At 41.5% G+C, this 20,303-nt stretch overlaps 1 long non-coding RNA gene across 4 annotated transcripts; it reads left to right on the forward strand.

Annotated features, from left to right (window-relative positions):
• Positions 1-1,031: 1,031 nt before the first annotated feature.
• On the forward strand, positions 1,032-18,129 carry LOC144116062 (uncharacterized). 4 transcript variants are annotated; one of them, XR_013311710.1, is made up of 5 exons: positions 1,032-1,183; positions 2,369-2,511; positions 7,002-7,085; positions 10,314-10,392; positions 15,863-18,129. It is a non-coding gene; the product is annotated as an uncharacterized LOC144116062 (long non-coding RNA). The 4 variants fall into 4 exon arrangements; XR_013311708.1 differs by lacking the exon at positions 2,369-2,511; XR_013311709.1 differs by lacking the exons at positions 2,369-2,511; positions 10,314-10,392.
• Positions 18,130-20,303: the final 2,174 nt, after the last annotated feature.

The following is a 20,303-nucleotide window of genomic DNA, read 5'->3' on the forward strand; positions in this document are numbered from 1 at the left end:
AAAATTTTCCGAAAATTGGGTTGGAAATATTTTCAGCCATGGGTATAATTTTCTTTCCAAAATACGTTTCTGAGGCCGCTTAACCGTCTCAGGAAAAAACTGATTTCCGTAAGGCTAGATCACACGTAAGCGCGCGCACAGATGAATGAGGGGTGTAGTTCTCTATAATTAAGTCGCCGCGGTGGCTCAGTGGTTGTTGTGCTCGGATTCTGACTCAAAAGACACCGGTTCGATCCCGGCCACGCCGATCGCATTTTGATGGAGGCGATATGCTAGATCCCGTGTACTGTGCGATGTCAGTGCACATTAAAGAACACGAGTGGTCGAAATAACCAGAGTCCTCCACTACGGCGTCCCTAATAGCCTGTGTTGCCTTAGGACGTTAAAACCCATGGCACCAAACTATAATCGCAGGTAAACAATATCAGCCTGGCAAAAGATGCACCTAGACAACTAACATCCACAGGCAAATCCGTGAGCCTCTCTCATTGCCCGGCTCCCGTTCTCGGTAGCAGACGGCATACGACGACGCGATTTTTCATCATCGCCGTAATGCTCAAAGGGGAGAAAAAAGGTGCATATGAGGTTACGTTGAAGCTAGTTGAAGCAAATGGCATGCATGTTTATTAACTACAGGCGTATTAGTACACCACATAGGAACAACGACTCGGAAAAACACACACAAGCTCCAGCGACGACGCCGCGACGCCGCTAGAGAAAGTTGCCGTTGCACCACCTGGTGGTCTCTATGCCAAACGGCACGCCCGTGCCCTTCCGTTCGCGCCACTAGGATAGTTTACTAGTTCACTGTACCTACGTTACCATTAAAACGCACAATTAAACTTTGAGCTTTTGATTCTGTGCACGTATGAGCAGGACCCTATGAGAAAGCAACTCAAACACATCATACACACGACACGCGCTATATCTGCTTAAAAAAAGCGAGAAGTATGCTACCGTTTATCGAACTTCATTCTTTCGCGGAGAAATACAGCTCGCAGCTGCGCTACGGCGCACTCGGCTCGCGCGGAGTGAGCGACGCATGCGCAGCAGCGTCGTTTACGGCGCTCGTGGCGACGGGCAGCGCCTGGTGCATGTCAGCGCTGTTCCAAAGACGTTTGACGTGGGCCATGCCGTGCTGGATGCACACCTTTGGGCTGCAAACATCCTCCTGTCTTCCAAGGCACGTATACATTATGAATACCATTATTAGAGACCGCCTGACTTCAATGCTCTCGTGTGTAACGCTAGCCCTTCGCCCCCACGGAAGAAGTGCGCAGCTTTTGCTAATGAGAAAGCGAAAGTTTTTTCGTCTAAATAGTGCTCGTGTTATAGAAACGCCTTGTTTCGAACGCCGGCGCACCTTGCAAGCACTGTACGAACGAAAGCAGATCTCCGCTGGTGCAGGTCGCGTGTCTCGCCTGTCGGCGCTGCGCTGCACGCTAGCGGGGACACGAAGGCGTCGAAATGCGCCGCCACCATCGGCTGCCTGAGCCGGTCGGTTTCGAAAGGAGGGGCGCAGCGAGGATGCGCCATGCGGGAAATCGGAGACAGTAAAGAGGGTCATTATTTGGGATCCATAGCACTTGGTGTATCGTGATTGGTTTGTGCTTGAGTCTCACCCAGCGCGTCTACCTACCAAGCTACAGAGCGAACTGCGGTCGTCTTTGCCGCGCCGCCTCAGCGCGTCGCTTTTTCTTTTTCACGCATATGGAGCCTTCGCTTTATTCGGCAGGTAGCCTAGCGGCAAAGAAATGCTCTTAAACAGCCAGCTGCAGATTCAATTTTGTGTTTTTTTCGCCGGGTTGACCTTATTGCTTGACCGCGCTGCGATTGTGTCGAGATTTGGTGTAACGGGTTTTGGGCTGAAATTGGAAGCTGGAAGAGTGTGGCATAAAGTGACATTTTTTTTTCAACCACGAAATACATGGAGTGCTTTGTCCTGTGCACGTGTGTTTTCTGTATCTGGGTATTTCGCGCTTCCAAGTAATATAAATGTTGTTTCGACCTAGAGCACATCTTGTAGATGCAATAGTAAATCAATGTGCAGTTCATTGTGTAATTCTCATTTTTCAATATGTCTGATACAAATAGAACAATGATGTTCTTTTTTTAATAGTGTGTCTCCTCCATACACTGTGCATTTTGATCGCTATTCCTTAATTGTTACAATGTTAACGGTTTTGAAGACCTGTTGACAGTTTCTTGTCTTTGTAGCAGCCGTTAGATTTTAATTGATGCACCACAACGTTTAGGGTGTGACCCTTTTTACTGACTTCAGCTTTAGTTTTCTTTTTTCCTAACTGCAATTTACTTTTCAGTCAAGTTTCTCAGCTCTTGAGGTATTGTGATGAATGGATTTGTGCAGGTTGTATGTGGGCACTAGTGTCAAAGCCGAAGTGTAGCTTGGATCAAACGAATAATTCTTGTGATCTCTAAGGAAACGAAAGGGTCACCCAAGTGTCCACTGCCCTGCAAGTTTGCTACAATATGCTTGATCCCATTGCAATGGTATGTGTTTTGCTGCTTCATGGAGCTAGTGCTGGAAGGAAAGTGCTACCTATAGGCATCGATTCAATCGTTTACTTCCTGCATTCAACGAATGCACTGACTCATTCAGTTTTTGCAGCGCAAAGTTCGTAGGTGGGTATTCCTTGTGTACATCATTCTCGCTTTTTCAAAAAATATGGAGAAACCAGTTTCATTGCTAATGCCAGCTTTGTATGCAGATTCCTATGGAGGCAGCACTGCAGATGGGATTAAGCATTGTTACTTGGTGTAGCTGGTTCTCTTGAAGTGGTAATGTATCTCCTGAGGTATATTTTTGCAATGTTGTGGTAGCAGGAGCCTCAATTTGTTCCCTTGTTGGAGGCACTATTATAGACGGCTTCCATGTGATATCGGTGGCTCCATGCTTGGCTCCCATGAAGGTTTCAGAGTGCAGTTGGGAGCAAACAGATTAGATGAAAGAACAGGCATTCGCCACTCTTTTGGCCCACCGTTATGGCAGTCAGTGTGTTGTAGGTACAAGCCATGTACTGTGAAGTAGGATGTAGTCGAGGGTTTGACGGCATACCGTCTGGTCAGGAATCATGTTGATGCAGATTGCTGGTCACTGGCCAAAGTCAAAAGATGAAAAAGACGTTTCGGGAGCACTACGGCTCCCTTGTTCACTATGAAGCAATCGGCGCACGGATTCGTCCTGTTGTAGCACCCAGTAGCGTTTTTAATGATTTAGCATAGATAGGATGTAGAGTTCCGTCGTTCCTGTTTAATGTGTTAGACGATGTCTGTATGATAAGGGACTCAAGATTCTGCCGTGCTGATGTGTTCTTTTCTGTTGTCAATATCTTTACTTGATCCCAGTTAATCTCGTGGCCGGATTCTTGCACATGCTCGGCGATGGCGTTAGATGCTGCTTTCCGGTTTTGGACGTCGTTCTGGTGCTCTCTCAGGCGTCTCCTGAAGTCCTTTGTTTCACCGATATATATTGATGAGCAATCGGCGCAGTCTATCTCATATACAACACCTGGAACGTGCAAGCGCTTCGCTAATTCCCGCCACGTATGGGACAGCAGCTCGTTTTTCTTTTGTTTTTTCTGTGCTCTCGCGTTCTTCGGAGGTAGGCTGATTCGCTGTCATTCTTCTTTCGGTGTTCCTGATGAAGGAAAGAGGGTAGCCGTTTCTTCGAAGATCCGACTCTATTCTTTTCATTTCGCTCTTTAGATCGGCATCTTGACTGCAGACCTGTCTGGCACGGTTGATCAGGGAGACAACCACATACCGTTTGTGAGCGACTGGGTGCACAGAACTGAAATTTAAATATCTTCCAGTGTGCGTGGGTTTGCGGTAAACTATAAATACGAGGCCAGTCGGAGTACGGGTTACCGTGGTGTCCAGGAATGGGAGGAAGCCGTCGGTTTCTTCCTCAAAAGTGAACTTGATTGAGGGTTCAATGGAGTTCAGGTGGTCTAGAAAAAGGGCCATGTGCTTGCGCTCTAGGACACAGAAACAGTCGTCCACATACCTTAGAAATATTTTTGGTCGCGGCTGGAAAGTGGTAAGGGCTTTGTTTTCGATGACTTCCATCGTGATGTTCGCCGCTGTCACCGAGATTGCTGCGCCCATTACTGTTCCGAAGGTCTGTTGGTAAAAGGTGCCATTGTAAGTGACAGCGGCGAGCATCACGATGGAAGTCATCGAAAACAAAGCCCTTACCACTTTCCAGCCGCGACCAAAAATATTTCTAAGGTATGTGGACGACTGTTTCTGTGTCCTAGAGAGCAAGCACATGGCCCTTGGTGTTTTTAATGGCAACTTCTATCATATTTGATACAGAATTCTTAGAGGGGAGAGGCATTTCTGGCTGAAATTTCCAGTCGTGTTTTCTAACTTGAATGGTCATGCCACGAAAACTAAGTAGTTCGAATTATTTTTTGTTTGACTTTTTCTTAGTTTGTTTTTTCAGTAGTGCATTGCTTTTTAGGCGGGTTTAAGTATCCGTGTGCATGTCCATCTACCTAGCTGTTTGATTTTCACATGAAGTTTCAGAGGCATATTTCTTTTTATGATTGCTTTTTTTGGGGGGTGCCTTACTATTGCTCTGTTGCTTATTGTGGTCAACAAATAAAGATGCATATGTATGGCTGTAATTACTGACATTCAGGTCTCTCACACCCTGAGTTGCTTTGGGACATTAAACCCACATAAACCAAACTTATTCATATTCACTGTTAAATGTGGTTTATCTTGATTGGAGGGGTAATTTAAGTTAGGAACTATTACCTTGAAGAAATGTCTCCCTGAGAACAGATAGAGTGGTGCACATAATATAAACAAGCATGGATGCAGAGATTCTGTTGCGTGCTTCCTTCTTTTTAATGTTGCTTAAGGCATTATTGTCCGTGTATCACCACGTGCGTTCACTTACAACTGATAACTAAAAAATAGTTGAGAGTTTTTTCTCTCTTTCGGTTTTGCTTTCAAATGACCTAACAATAGCTGTGACATCCAGGTTTAGTATAGTAAACTTGTGGCATAAAAAAAGCAGTATAATTGCTGCATCGTAATTCATTGTCATTCCAGCTGTTGAGGCAGGTTGACTTTAGCATCATATTGAATGAAATGAGGCTTGGATTGTTGCTGTTTTTTATTACCTCATGTGATATATTCTAAGCACCTTTTGAAACTGTAACATCATTAGCAAAAGATTTAATTAGTTATTTTTCAGCCTCAAGACAAAATGCAGTTACCCGTATGCACTAATCTGTTACATATAATTACAAGGGAGTGAACATGTAACCGAAAGTGTGATATTAAACTCCTTGCTACTGGAAAGGATTTGCATGTTTCTGTGCAGACAAGTTTTGCTGGGGTCTGCTGTACATTAATATCTCAAACCATAGTTAATGGCTTTTTATGTTGCTTCTAACTGTACATTTTGACATAGCTTTTAGGAGGAGCTTTTTCTTTTGGCGGTCCTCGTAGTTTTCAGGCTACTAGGGCAAAGCTGTTTTTATTGCAGAATGTCAACTGGTTTATCAAAATCATTGTGTTACAATGATTTGCTAGTGACCTCTCTTTCATTGATTTTGTTGCTGGAATTGGTGCAGAAACATGAATTATAAAGAATTGTTTAAGCTACCTTTAATACCAAAACTTTTGGTTTGCAGTGGCAGCAACAAACATTCTTCCATAACCTAGCATCACTTTTATGAGGGCCATGTTTTTGTGCTATCATCTTGTATGCAGTCATTGTTTCAAAAGTAACATGTGCTGTTTCTATTCGTTTCATTTTAACTTTCCATATTTTTCCACACCATGTTTCGTTGGCAGATAGTGTAGCACTTCGCCATCAGTCTTCTAGTAATGCAGTAATGCAGACAGTTGCCATAGTTGATAAAACACATTTGAATAGAGTTTAGAGACACAGGCTAATGTAGAGAGCAGAAAAATTAAGTGCAGCCTTGCCAGCAACCTCTGTTGGATAGCCTTCCAACTAAACCTTCCAATCATAAACGGTATATGAACACCATCATGGCTGGCCAATAGAATTACAGGCACAAATTATACACATTTTCTGCACCCCACCTACAGTGCAGACTATGAAGGTGCAGTGTTTGTCATGACAGGCTGCTTTTTAGCTGACTGACAGCTGACAAATGCACAAAAAGCAGACAATTTACAGAGCACCATGGTAAAAACATTCACTTTACACTTCTTTGGTACCCTTTTATATTATGTGACATTGCGAACTCTCTGTGTGCATATTGCAGTGGTTAGCCAGGCAAATGGCTGTTTGATGTGCCAATAACACTGCCCCTGACCATTCCCCACACTATGGCCAGGTGTTACAGGGAAGACTAATTTTCAAAAATACGATTTTGAGGTAAAAATATGGCTTTTGCAGTGTGGTACTGCCAGCAATGGCACACCAGAAAACTGTTGAGTGATCTTGGGTAGTAAGCAGGTTAATTAATTTCTAATAATTAACTTTTTAATTATTTGGCTGTTTTGACTACTTACGTGAACTGGAGGGGTTGCTTTGCCTGCATGCTCTTCAAATGTGCATGTATTTTGCACGATGTAGCCAAAATTTGTTGGGCCACAGCACCGAGGGGAATGATGTTTCTGAAATTCTAAAAACTGATACCACTTTAACTAACGACTGGCAACAAATCTCTAATTACAACCAGGTGCCTAACTCTAATAGTTAAAATTAAAACTGAAAGTTAGTTAACCACCTCACTAGTTAAAATGATTTACCAGTTCTCTGATGTCCACCAACAGTGGCAATACCTTGCTGCAAAAGCCATAATTTTACCTCAAAAATCCTGTTTTTGAAAATTATTCAGTTTTCCATATAACACCTGGTATAAAACACCTGTGAGTTTGTATCTAACAACCATTCCAATTGTGGACAGAGTGTGACTTTATCATAAATGACTTGTCTTGCATTCTTCCATTCGTGATGTGCTCATCCTATTTTTTTTTTCATGCAGCATTCAGCAAGAAACATCTTGGCCTGCATTTTGCATAGCTGTGCTGTACTCTGACATCTCCATCGACCCTGCCGGACTGTTCAGGTAAGGGGTACTTGGAGCATCACCCTTCTATATTTGAACCAATAATGGTTTCTCCAAGTGACAGTGGTGTATCGACAAAACTAGTTTGTGAAATTCACATTCTGGGTGTGTTAAGACAAGGGCAGTTAGTGAAATCATCTTTTAGTTTGTGTTGACCTGATGTCCAGCTTGTTTATTCTCTTCACAGTGGTCTCTACTATGGAAATTGCACAGATGTCTTCATAAATTTATTTTCTGAGAAAGGTTCTTTGTAAAAAATCTTGCAGGTCTGATTACATAATTGATGACACATAAAAGCACAGAATTAATATTTGTATAGTGCATAACATTTCAGACAATTTCTGATTAGTTTGCTTGTTTTGTGCAATAAACATGGGACCAGAAAGATTAAGTGGGCAGTCTGTGACAACAAATATTAATTTGGAAAGTGAAATTTTTGCAAGTACTGTCAAAATATTGAATAGCAACTAAGCCCTTTATAACAACCCCAGAATGAAAGCAGTCAGCTTTCTTTACCATGCTAACTAACCACTGTTTCCACACATATGCTGACTTATTAGTTACAAAAAAGTTGGAGGGCATGCAGCTTGGGCACATTAGGCAGTATTTCGTGCAGTAATCTGCATACAGCTACTAATCGATGTAATTGGCTATCCTGTTAGCTCTGAGAATGGTCTTCACAGCTAGCGAATAGACCGAGCTGATGTATGAAAATCGTGATAAGTGGCAGGTTTTCTTCTGATTATGATCAGTTATTTTCTTCTGGCAATTTTGCTTTGTCTGCAGCATTAGTCCAAATAGGTGCACCACATCGCGTCTGCTTCTGGGCCACGAAGAGTAGTTTCTTTTTCATCCCAGCCTTCCATATGTGTATGTGGTGGAAGAAACTTTTAACCTCACTTGTCTGAAGCTTGGGATTCCCTATGGTGATAGTGAGCTCGACTACATGGCTTAAAATTGAACTCCTTTGCCTGTATGTTTTTCATAAGGCCAGTTGCTTCATCAATGCCAGAAAGAATATTATTTACAATACAAGGGCAGATTTATGTGCAGTGGAGGGGTTGCAGAGCAGTGTGGACAACAGGGATGAAGCTAGAGTTGACACACGTGATGCTGGGAGATGTTTCCACTGTTCTTTGTGTAGCTTTATTCTTAGTGAAATTAGAGAGGAGTATGATTCTTCAGTATAAGATTTCTTGCTTAGGGATATAAGGGCAACCTCCCACCTCCTTTAAATCCACATGGCCTTCAGTGCATGCAGCAGGGAGCTCTTGGGGTTTTTATATGTGCCCATGGCCTTTTCTAATCAGCAGTAATTTTGCTAAAGACATTTTTTTCTCTTCGCAGTCTTTTTCAAGGCAACGGCAGTATTATGCTTAAATGTGACTGCTCCAGTCTTCTGTTTTGTGTGCATAAGTATGGAATGTAATAATAATTTATTTCAAGATCATTTGGAGGAGCTTTCTTTCAGCAGTGGCACACTTGGCTGGTAATAATGATGGTAACCTTAGAGAGAAGGGGATTATTTTTACACATCACCTACTTGTTTTTTGTACTCAGCGTTGTTAAGGTTATATGCAGCAGTGTGATTATTGTCGTTGTTGTTGCTTTTTAATCTTACTGCAAAACTAAGCCCTGGGACATAGTGTTGCACTAATTCCTAAGCAGCTAACTTAAAGAAATGTGACATGTAAGCCAGCTTTCTGCTTGTGCCAATAAAACACTTCATAAATATGTCTGCAATGTACTTAGCACAGCAGCTGGTGCAGCATCATGGTCGAAATGCACAAAGTATAGAGGATAATAAAAGGCAATTTCTAACTAAGATTTGAAATTATGTGAGCAGCCTCCCTAAAAACCCTCACCGGCAGATTTAGTAGGACAAATCAAGTGGTGCTTTTTTGAGGTAAATAAGAGCTGTGAAAATGCAGAATAATGAATGCACTCTGTATCAAGGGAAGCTAAAAAGTCGGAAACCACATTTTGAACATCCACTGTACATCAGTAGAGTTTACTGGGTAGTGAGTAGTTTGACCTTTTTTTCTGAAGGGTGATGCCCATTTAAATTCATGGCTTCCATATTAGTGATGCCCCAAGAGTTTTGATGGTCACTATATTCTTGGTGCTTTCATTGACATCAGCATTGCTCAACTGGGACACCTGTTGTTCGTTTTGCAGTGTTGAAAGGTGTATTGCTTTTTGCGATGACTGGTTTGCCCATTGTAAAAATATCCACAACTAAGAGCACTGTTGCCAATGTGGTCACTGTGCAACCATCAAACCTTGAAACATGATTTGCACTATGGGAGCACTTTGTGACTTCATCTGGAAAGGGTACACAGGTATGTTAGTGGATGCAGCGCAACAGCGTGTTTTTTTATTGTGGTAGTTAACATCAATGGGCACACTCTTTCGTGCAAAATTTCAAGTCCTCTGCAGCGGCTGTGAGAACCAATACAAAGTGATGCTTTCTGAAGCATTGTGCTAGTGCCTATTTTTCTATATTTTCTATAGGTGCTCTGGTAGTTGCAGGTTATATAAAGGGCAAATTACGCAGTCAAGAGGTAAAGCCCATTGCATTTCTGTGCATTATCTGCTGTACTGCAAAGTTTTCTGTTTTATATCGGTTTTCTCTTTTTTTGCACTGTTTTTCAGCCTTTGCGGAGTGTTCAAAGTTTGCTTTTCCTCTGGAATCCACAAAATAGCTTCTCTCTAAAATGTTTTTATGAACATCTGTCATACCTGCCTCGGTGGCTCAATGGTTAGGGTGCTTGGCTACTGAGCCGGAGTACCCGGGTTCAAACCTGCAGCGGTGGCAGCGTCTCGATCGAGGCGAAAAGCAAAGGCACCCGTCCGATGTGAGTGCACATTAAAGATCCCCAGGTGGTCGAAATTATTCGAGAGCCCTCCACTACGGCACTTCTTTCTTCTCTCAGTCCCTCCTTTATCCTTGTCTTATGGCACTGTTCAGGTGTGCCCAGATGCGAGACAGATACTGCAAAATTTCCTTTTCCCAAAAACCGATTTTCATTTCATCTGTCATCCTGCAGCTGTGCTGATTGGATCTTGTGTTGTAAAATAAGCCCAGAGATTCTCATGTCGTGTAAAAATCGCCTAAATGCTAACTATACTGATTTACAAATTGTATTCATGTGTACACACAAATTTGTTGCGTGCTAATACAATGGAAGTAGGGGCATACATGTTGCCATTGCAATCTTTTTGCAGTGTGCTAGAAGTTTTTTGAGGCCAAACCTGTGCCGGGACCACTCCCAGAAGTACGGAGACCAGGCACCTTACTAAGCAGGTGAGGATAAGCACGGATAAGCATAGGCTGCATTACATAAAAAAAGTGCAAGCTCCAACTCTCCACATTTTTTAGCTACCATCAGTGTCAGCCTTACTGTGCCGCACTGTGGGACAAAGGCGTCTCCCATATCGCTGCAGTTGTCCTGCTCTGCGCCAGCTACTACCATTTAGTTCTAGCGAACTTCCTAATCTCATCCAGCCACCTGACTGATGCCGTCTGCTGCACTTTTGTTCTCTTGAAAAGGAAGCACTCAATTACCTTAAAAGGGACTTCTGTTTGTTTTTGTCATTTTCTCAGAAATGGAATTTGGGCTCTTGTCACTTTTGTGAATGTAATATCTCAACACCTTTTGACGATAAAGCAATATTTTTCAGTGTAAAGAGAAATTCTAGAGACCACAATGTTACTAACAGTTTACTTGTTGCTTTGAACTGTTTTAGAATAGAACTTTGTAATATTACTTGTGTTTCAATGTTTTGACCTCTGAAATTCAAAGTGCATTAAAGTAAAAAAATATTCAGTCAAAAATCTGCTTGAAACATTGTGTTTCTTACCCTTTGTGCTATCTAGCAATGCGTTATTAACAGGTTTTTGTGAGTGGTTACTTTCTGTTTTCACAAATTTTAGCGTACTCTTTGTATTTATTGTAAGAACTGATGAGTTTTCACAAAAAGTAATTCCATTTTTGAAGTAAGGACGACAAACTGCATAAGCATGCGAAGTTTCATTATATTAGTTTAAAAGTAAAGAAAATGGTTAAGGCACCATGTGTCAGATGTCGAATTCCTCCACACCTCTGGCTTCATCATTAGTGTCCTAATAACTTGAGCTGATGTAGATGGTATCTGTAGAATGCTGCAGCTACATTGACTATCTTTCAATGTTCATAATGGCATTGCCCTTACCTTTTAGGGTGTACTTATAATTTTTCTTATGTCTAGAAGCATTGCGGATTGGGCTAGTTGGTGCATGTGTGTCATATTTTGAAGTGCAGGAATGACACATAGAGAAAATTTGTTGCACTGTTTGTCCAAGAAAAACAACCTCAGTTTGGATGACCTGTTTGTGGTCAAAAACTCTGAACAAGTGTTAGATTTCGTTATGTCCCATCCTGAAAAAGCCTTCAAGATTTCTCAATAGACGTCAAAGTCTTGTACTATTCACTCCCGCATGCCTCTCTACTAGGATATGTTGAGGACAGCATTGACCACTTAAGTGTCGTGGCCTTCCAAAACAGTCGGAGTTTCGTGCACCGAATTTTTAGAACTGCTATTTTATCTCAAAAACACCATTACCTGGAATATAAGTACATCCTACAAAAGGAAGGAGTGTGCATTGGCTCCTGTTTAACACCTGTCCTAAAAAAAGTGCTCGTCTGTGTAAGTCTCTTCCTGAGTCTATGCAGTTCCTCCGCTTCAGAATATGTTATTCCAAAGTCTAATATCCTCCTTACAGCCTCTAGGCTACATTCCCTCTTTAGAGCCTGCTCAGAAGCTTTTGTTGTTGATCTTGTCCTTATTTCTTATCTTCTATAGCCCTGTCAGTTTTATCTATGGAGTTAAAGGACTTCATGGCTTGTGATTCTTAATCAGCTCTTTCATCCCCTGTAAGACGTACTAAAATCATGCCTAGCTACCCTAACTCCTACTTTTACACACACCCTGTAATGATTTTGAGATATTATTCATCTTAATACAAGTTGACTGTCCTGGTTAAAGCAGAATAGCTGTTTTCAGGCAAGATTTTGAATTCATCTGTTTATTCTGCCCTAGTTTTCTCCAGTCCGTAATTCTTGTTCCAGTTTGCTTGCAGAAGATATTCAAGATTCAGACTATTCTGGGAATTCTATTGATAGCCCCCACTGCTGGTCTTGTGACCTATGCCATATTCTCTGGCGATCTAGTTTGCTGCCTTTGGCCTACCTTTCCATTCAAGTCATCCATCAGTAGAGTTGACTAGTTTTTTTTACCTTACTCCTTGCCCATTCCATGTCATCATAAATGTTTCAGTCATCTTGTCGTCCTGACTGGATGTAAGTTCATTGGCCTGTACTCCCTTCAGTCTTGCCCATTAGTAGAAGATGTGGGATTTACTATGACAAGAAAAGTTGACTGTATATTTACGCTCATGAAGCAGCTTTTGACATCATTTTCGACAGTACAATTGAGGGCCTCCATATACCTCTGCCATGTACCACCACTGTACATTGCTTCCACCACCCTTAAGCAGCTCACCTGGCCCTTCGGCAGCTGGTGGAAATGGTCTGCGGTCGCGGTACATAATAAAGCAATGCTGAAACACAAATCTGTTCTGTCAAGCTTTAACTTGGAACCTATGCAGCTCATGTTGATCCAGTTGGAAATTGAAAGGGCAGGAAAAGTACACATCATTTATGAAGCAGACTGTTGAGCCAGTTGGAAATTGACAGTGCAGGAAAACACAAGAGATCGCAGAGCCATATAGGACATTTTTTTGAGGAAAGGCTAAGACACATAGCTGTCTCACTGCTCAGTGGACACCTCAATGGCACTGTGAGGGTAGGGGCTAAAAGAAGAAGAGAAGGATGCTGTAGGGAGGGCTTGTGAATATATTTTAACTACCTGGAGATTTTTAATGTGCACTGACATAGCACAGCACACTGCATCTTTTACGTGTTAACTCCATCAAATGGCCTGGATTAACACTCTGGACACCTGGCTTAGTAGCTAAGTGCCCTAACTAAAAATGGAATGCTTACAGCTAGTTTTATTGAAAACCTCTTCAGTCAAGTGCCCACCTGCAGAGTTGCGGTCAGCATCAGCTCGGTCAGTGTGGTCACCTAATTGAGAACAAATGAAGCAAAATGAAACTTCCAGCCGAAAGGACGTCAAAAATGTTGGGTGATTTTTTGTTATGTGGCCAGGTTTTCATTCTAATAACTAAGAGGTAGGTGGCCGTGGTTTGTACAGGTGGATTCTAATAATAATAATAATAATTGGTTTTTGGGGGGAAAGGAAATGGCGCAGTATCTGTCTCATATATTGCACAGAAGGCACATATTAAGTACTTGATAGAGCTCAAGATTTATGCCCTTAACTAAATTAATTAGTCTTCTTTTTTTTTGATTGGGGCAAGATTACGTTGCAGAATTAAGGGCTGCCAACATTGAAATTGAGCTCAGTGTTTAAATTTTCTTAATCTGCAGTAGCAGTTTGAGATACTGAGCTTTCGAAGTGCACATTTAAAAACTCGTTAATTTTGCTTTTCTATATTGAGCATTTATAAAATGGCATTGCTTGCTTTAGTGTGCTGCAGATACATATACAGGTTGTGTATTTTGTGATGTAGAAGTAGTCAACCTGGAGCAGCACCACTCTTTAAATGTGCAAATTTAAAACGTAAACTCGGTTGTCTTTTAGGTGCTATTTTTGGCATCGCCCAATATGATGCACACAGTATGCATCAGATTGGCTAAAAATTGGCCAAAGCGAGGCTTAGTGCAGCTTCAAGAATGACATGAGGCATTTAGTTAGCTGATACTATCACAAAGTTCTACCCACAGCGCATGTTGCAGTCTTTACTGTGAGGTGGTGCCTTGCATCACATTGCACCATTTATGCTCTTTGGTTAGGCTATAAAATTTTAATCTTTGCTCTGTAATGTTGCCTTCAGAGACTCCTTTTAAAAATAATTAATGCAATGCCATATCTGCATCTAGCAGCTTGAGCATCTACCATCAACGTGGCACATAATAGTTCTGTGATTTTGTGAGGGGTGGTGACTTGGGTGCCTATGTGAGTAGGTTTAGAATCCTTCATGCTCAAACTATTGTGTGAAAAATATTCCTCTGAGCCTCAGCTGTGAAAAAATCACTTTGTTTAGTGAGATGTAATCACAACTCATCTTTTAATTGAGCATGCTCTTGATAGTAAAGTGTTCTTCCCATTCAAGAGCATCTTTGATTGCACATGCATTGTGATATTGGGCTGAAAGCCCCAGCTTTTTAGCTACCATAGAGGTCCTGTATGCTGCGTACTTCTGTTTTAACACGAGATGCAGTTAGACAGGCAGAGCAGAATGGTGGGTCTATAAATGAACATGCAGGAAGCCAAAGTAATGCTCAATAGTCTTGCAAGGAAACAGCAGTTCACAATTAGTAGCGAGGGGTTGTAGGTGGTAAGGGAATATGTCTACTTAGGGCAGGTAGTGATTGCTGATCTGGATCATGTGAGGGAAGTAACTAGAAAAATGGAGTGGAGTGCATAGGTCAGTTCTCTCGGATTTTGAATAGCAGTTTACCAGCAGTTTACAGGCGAAAAGTATACAACAGCTGTATCTTAATAGCACTCACTTACGGGGCAGAAATTCGACGGCCAGTTAAGTACAGCACAGCTAGCTATGGAAAGAAAAATGATAGGTTTAACATTAAGACTGGAAGTTTGCAAAGTGGGAGAGGGAAAAAACGTGCGTTACTTGGGCAGTGCATGTATTAACTCCTGGTCCTTGAGGGTAACAGAGTGGATTCCAAGAGAGGACAAGCGTAGCAGAGGGTGGCAGTAAGTTAGGTGTGCGGATGAGATTAAGAAGTTTGCAGGCATAGGCTGGGCACAGCTGGCAAAGGACAGGGTTAGTTGGAGAGACATAGGAGAGGTCTTTGCCCTGCAGTGGGTGTAGGCAGGCTGATCGTGATGATGCTGCAATGCAAAACTTGCCGTAATGCCTTGAGCTATGTTTTGTTGCAATGTGTATTTTGAAAGGGGGTAAAGTTTTATCTCTGGTCCTAAAAAGATGTCATCAGAATTATTTCTTATGCATACCTAAGGGAAAATAGCGCAAAAGGCGGGGATTTTCCCTTAAGTATGTATCACCAACTCGCCCGTCTTGCTATCGTGTTCATATACATGCTTAGGTGGGGCTATACATTTAAGTGGTAACTAGGCATCTAGCAACAAATTAAAATTTTCATATAAGGTTCTCTCCAGCCTTAAAGTTGTTGTTTGATGCATTATAAATGTATGCTCGGTCCTGTGAGCTGGTGTTTATGTGGCTGTGGCTCAGTTTACAATATTTTGGTTAGCAATAATAGGTGATGCTGCAATAAAAAGTTGTGGGTTATGTGCGATGCAGATTTCTGGTGACAAATTGGCCATGTATAGCACTCCAACATCTTAATGCAGTGAGTAATTTATGAAGCAACTTCCTGTTGGCTGGCTATGGGGGAAGCAGTAGCTATCATACTAGCACAATGCATCTTGCTATGAGTGCTTGTAAGGATATGAGGCACTTTGTTTTGCATGAAAATTTGGTATAACCATTATGTGAATGGTGTTATGAGCTCTTATGTCTATAGAGAATTTGGCTCCAATGATGTTCGAATGCAAGGAATTTAAGTTATTCCTATGTGGGTACTAGTAATGCAGCTAGCCCTGGAATTCTGCTTATCCATGTTGAATGGTATAGCTTCTAAATATGACTTCTTTTTCTGCAGCTCATAGGCATCAATCCAGAGGGTGCTAGCATTTGTCTCTGACCACCCTGTTGGTGGACCCGAAAGTGTGCCACGCCCTTCACCAGCTCAAGAAGTTCAAGATAAAGTGGCAAGAATGTGCAGCTGAGATTTAGTTTCATTTTACACAACTTGACAGCTAATGCAAATATGTTCATGTTTTTATATGTATAATTCCCTGTATATATTGTGTATACTACTTGTATCATTTTCATATTTCTAAGTAAATCTTGACAAGATTTCATTTCAATGCAATATTTATTAGATATCATCTAGCAAACTGCTACACATCTAAAAGTCATTAGCTTACTTTCAGAGTGCCATTTTGATGCAGTGGGCATAGTCAGGCTAATGATGATGATGATTAGAATTTTTTCTATATTTTATCAGATGTCCACATTTCTTTCTTTACCATTTTGTTTACGTACTTGAGACAACAATGTACATTGCTGAGAAAACACCACAGTTTTCCTCTAATGATCTTTGGTCTTTGTGGGCATTCTGTGCAAATCGCAGTTTTTATTCAGTCGTTGCTGAGTGTAAGAAGCTGTGAGAGCTATGTGAAGTTACAATTGGATAATCTGCACCATAAGAACATCATGCTCGGGGAGACTGAAGTCTCATCCTGTAATGTGTCTTCGATTTCACTGCAATACCTCGGATGGCAACTGGTTATTAGTATTATTCCTAGCTGGGTGTGTGCTACATCTGCTGTCAGTATAATGCTAGCTAGCACTGTTGCCCAATCTTATAATTTAATGATGTTTAATTCACTTGACTTTGTGGATGCTTTATTCCTATGTATCACGTGCCTTGGAAACCTGAGCTCAAAACAGGATTCGTATGCATACAAATTTCGTGGCCAACACAACACATTTACCATTAAGAGTGTCTTGTACCTGAATGAAGAACATGGCCTGCTCCTGATTAGCAAATCTGACTGTGTAATGTGAAGCAAAACAGCGCATTTTATTCTTGGTGCCTCACTGAAATATAACCAAGGTTTTAAAAAAGACGTGTCCTAACCAAATGAAATCAGCTTAGGGCTGCTTAGAGTTCCATGGCCTAGTCTGCAATATTTGTCTTTTTCGAAAGTTAAATAATTAGTAAAGACCATTTAGCTAAATTTTTAAATATTGGATTCAAAGAAGTGTCAATTCCAAAATTGTAGATTGTCTTGAAAAACAGATTGCTGAAATGTTTACACCAAGGTACCATTTATGTAAATTATTACTTTACCAGCCTTTAAGACAGTGCCGTTTTTCATTCCAAGACATGTCTCAGAGAACAAGTTTTTCTCCAAGGCACTGTCTCCGATCAGGCTTTATGTGTGATATGGGTGAGAGATATGTGTCAGCAGCTAGTCACTAATCGTTTAAGCTCTGTAAATAATGCTGTGTAAAGGAGCCTGAGGATGTCTGTACCTTCCACAGTGCTGCAGGGAACTTATGAGATGCTGTATAGTGAACATGCTAGAAACACAAAAAAAGAAATAAAAAAATGAAGCAAGAATGAAAAGGAGGAAAGAAATAAAGAGAGAGAAGGAATGAACGATATGACGGAAGAAAGAAAAGAAGAAAGAAAAAGGAGAGAAAGAAGGAAATCAAGGAAGAAATAGAAAAGAAGGAAAGCAAGAAAGAAAAAGGAAGAGGATTATTTCGCGTATTTTTGTTGCCTGAACAGCTTCAACAGTGACGTGACGTGAAACCAGCTGAAAAAGCAGTGCCATTCGTTTTGCCTGGCTTCAGTTGTGAATATTTTATGTGTAATATCCAAGTGTCATCAAAAATATCTAGGGATTTCATGCTCTGTTCGGCTCTCACCATTGGGTTAAATCTTTTTTCTTTTTACTGGTTGCAGCTGCATAACTAGACATGGCAATAACTCTAAAAAAGCGAAAAATATGTGTTTGGAAACTTCTCCCTATTTTGTTCGTCCAAGGCTTCTTCGTTAAATTTTAACTATTGTACTCAACGCATAGCTACCATCGAGTTTCTCTTTCTTAGATACCAAGAGGGTCAAAAAGTCATTCGCTCAATTTCCAACTTTAATGAGAACAAGAAATGGTAATATCTACTTTGCAATATTTGTCCCTGATTTCAAAATTTTATTATTTAAGTTCATTCGATGTCTAGTTACTGATCCATATGAGGTACACAGTTTCCGTCTTGCTGTATGATCCAACTCAAGCAACTGCACCGACATTTCTGTTGCTGTTTTCGAAATAAAATTTTGTAAAGGTTGCGCAAGTGCTGGTTGAGTGTATATATTTGCACGTATGTGGTTTCTGCAAATTAAACCAGTTGTGAGTGGCGCTTTGTCCTGTTCTCTTCTCTCGTGCGTGTGGTTGGTTGTGGCGCCTTTAAAGTAAAATGATCAAATGCCAACTAGCCCAAGAAGTTCTCTTAAGCTATATTTCTAATACAGTGGGCCCTTCTGTTTGTATGTCATCTCCAAGCTTTATTGACGAATGGGTTACACGTGGTCGCCAACACCTATCGCGCAATACGCATCGCCTTCTGCATGAAGAATTGATTGGTTCCGGCAGAAGCGAGTGGCCTTTTTGCCCAGTGTTACCTTCATGGGGACACGTGAAACGAATAAGCAAGATTCTGAGGTCTGTGTTTTAGCGCCAAATTTGCCTGCTTAACGACCTTCTACGCACTGCCGGTCACGCAATATCCTGCCTGGCTTGCTGAAAAAAAAAATATTCGGTCTGTCATGAGGTTGGCATTCAAGATAGCAGAAGAACTCTGAATATGCATGCTCAAGTGTCTGCTGAAAGAAACAAGAAAGGACATGAAGAAAGCTGCGAGTAGTTTGGTAGTTGTGCGGGACATCTATTTGCTAGATAAGGTGACGTCCGTGTTTCAAAAACGACCTATGTGTGGAATTGAGGCAAAAGTGCCGCCGCATAAACTGGTAGCTGTAAATCGATGTATCGCAAGGAAGGCCGATCCAGAAGAGCAAGAAATGTGCCTTCTCGAGGGCGTTGACTGTCTTCTTAAATCTGGGTACCCGAGGCCTACGCGACACATAAAAATGTCAGTAGGAGCTATTGTGTCATACTTCAGCAATGCTTCATTGATGCTCCTTCAAGTAGATAAGGAGGGCTATTCTGTAGTTATGTTTGAGGATAAATTCTCGATAAGAGAAGCTCAAGTGGTTCAGAATTTTTCACTTATCCCTGTGAAGTCTACAAAAGCGAAAAGCCGCGCTGTGGCACTGTGTGAACATCTCGGTTTGGTCAGCATTGCTAAAGAAATTGACAAAAGCATATATAGTGCCGAGATTGTTCTTTGCAGTAAAAACGCACAAGCAAAGCTTCCCATACAGAATGAGAGTTACGGAAAAGGGTTCACGGCAGAAGCATATTAGTCGTTTCTTGTTGAAGCATTTGAGCAAACTAGATATAGGGGATCCGTTTTTAACAAAAAAATCGGAAGTTTCTGAATTCCTGGAATCTGATTGGAGGTTGGTTGTGCCGTTTCTGTGGATGTTGTTGATTTATTTTATTCTGTACCCCACGCTGCCTTTTTACTGTAGTCGGGGAATGTATAAGAAATGATCCAGTTTCGCTCCAGAACTCTGCTGGTGTTTCTATTGATGATTTTTGATCTGTTTTATTTACTTGGAGTCCACTTTTATAACATTTTACCAGCGGTTTGTTTTCTGCAGAATGCGGGCATTTGTATTGGATGGCGTGTCGCGCCGTTATTATGTAACATCTTTCACAAATGAACCAAGTTCATCAGGTTTTAACATCTTAACATCTCACAAAGTTTTAAAGTTAGCGTGGTGGAATTTTTGATTATTTTAACAAAGGACACAAGCTTGAACTTTGCTGAAGCTGCACGCAATGTTTTGTCCCTATTTATACAACATGGAAAAGGCTTGGATTTTACATGTGAACTGCCTGTGGACAATTTTTTACATGTTTTAGTTCTTAAGATTGAGTTCTCTATGGACAATAAATAAAAAAAGGGCTTCTGTCATTTGATTCCTTGCCTTTCAAGTTAGTGAAAAGAAGCATTGCTTCACTGTGTCTGGAGTGTGTGCTAAGGAAGTCATGCGTTCACAAGATGCGACCGAGATTTGACAACCAATGGGCCAGGTGGGTTTCAGCCAGGTTCCCTGGTTTGCTCGTGACAGGGGTTGCCGAAAGCCTCTTGCAGAAGATGGTCTAAGGCAGTGAGAGCTGAGGCGGATGTCGCTCGAGAAGCGGTCAGACCTCTGGCGGTGGCGTATGTGCACAAAAAAGGGCTGTCATTTGATTCCTTGCCTTTCAAGTTAGTGAAAAGAAGCATTGCTTCACTGTGTCTGGAGTGTGTGCTAAGGAAGTCATGCGTTCACAAGATGCAACCGAGATTTGACAACCAATGGGCCAGGTGGGTTTCAGCCAGGTTCCCTGGTTTGCTCGTGA

The sequence above is a fragment of the Amblyomma americanum genome, chromosome 1 (assembly GCF_052857255.1).
Source record: "Amblyomma americanum isolate KBUSLIRL-KWMA chromosome 1, ASM5285725v1, whole genome shotgun sequence".
In the NCBI taxonomy this organism is placed as follows: domain Eukaryota; kingdom Metazoa; phylum Arthropoda; class Arachnida; order Ixodida; family Ixodidae; genus Amblyomma; species Amblyomma americanum.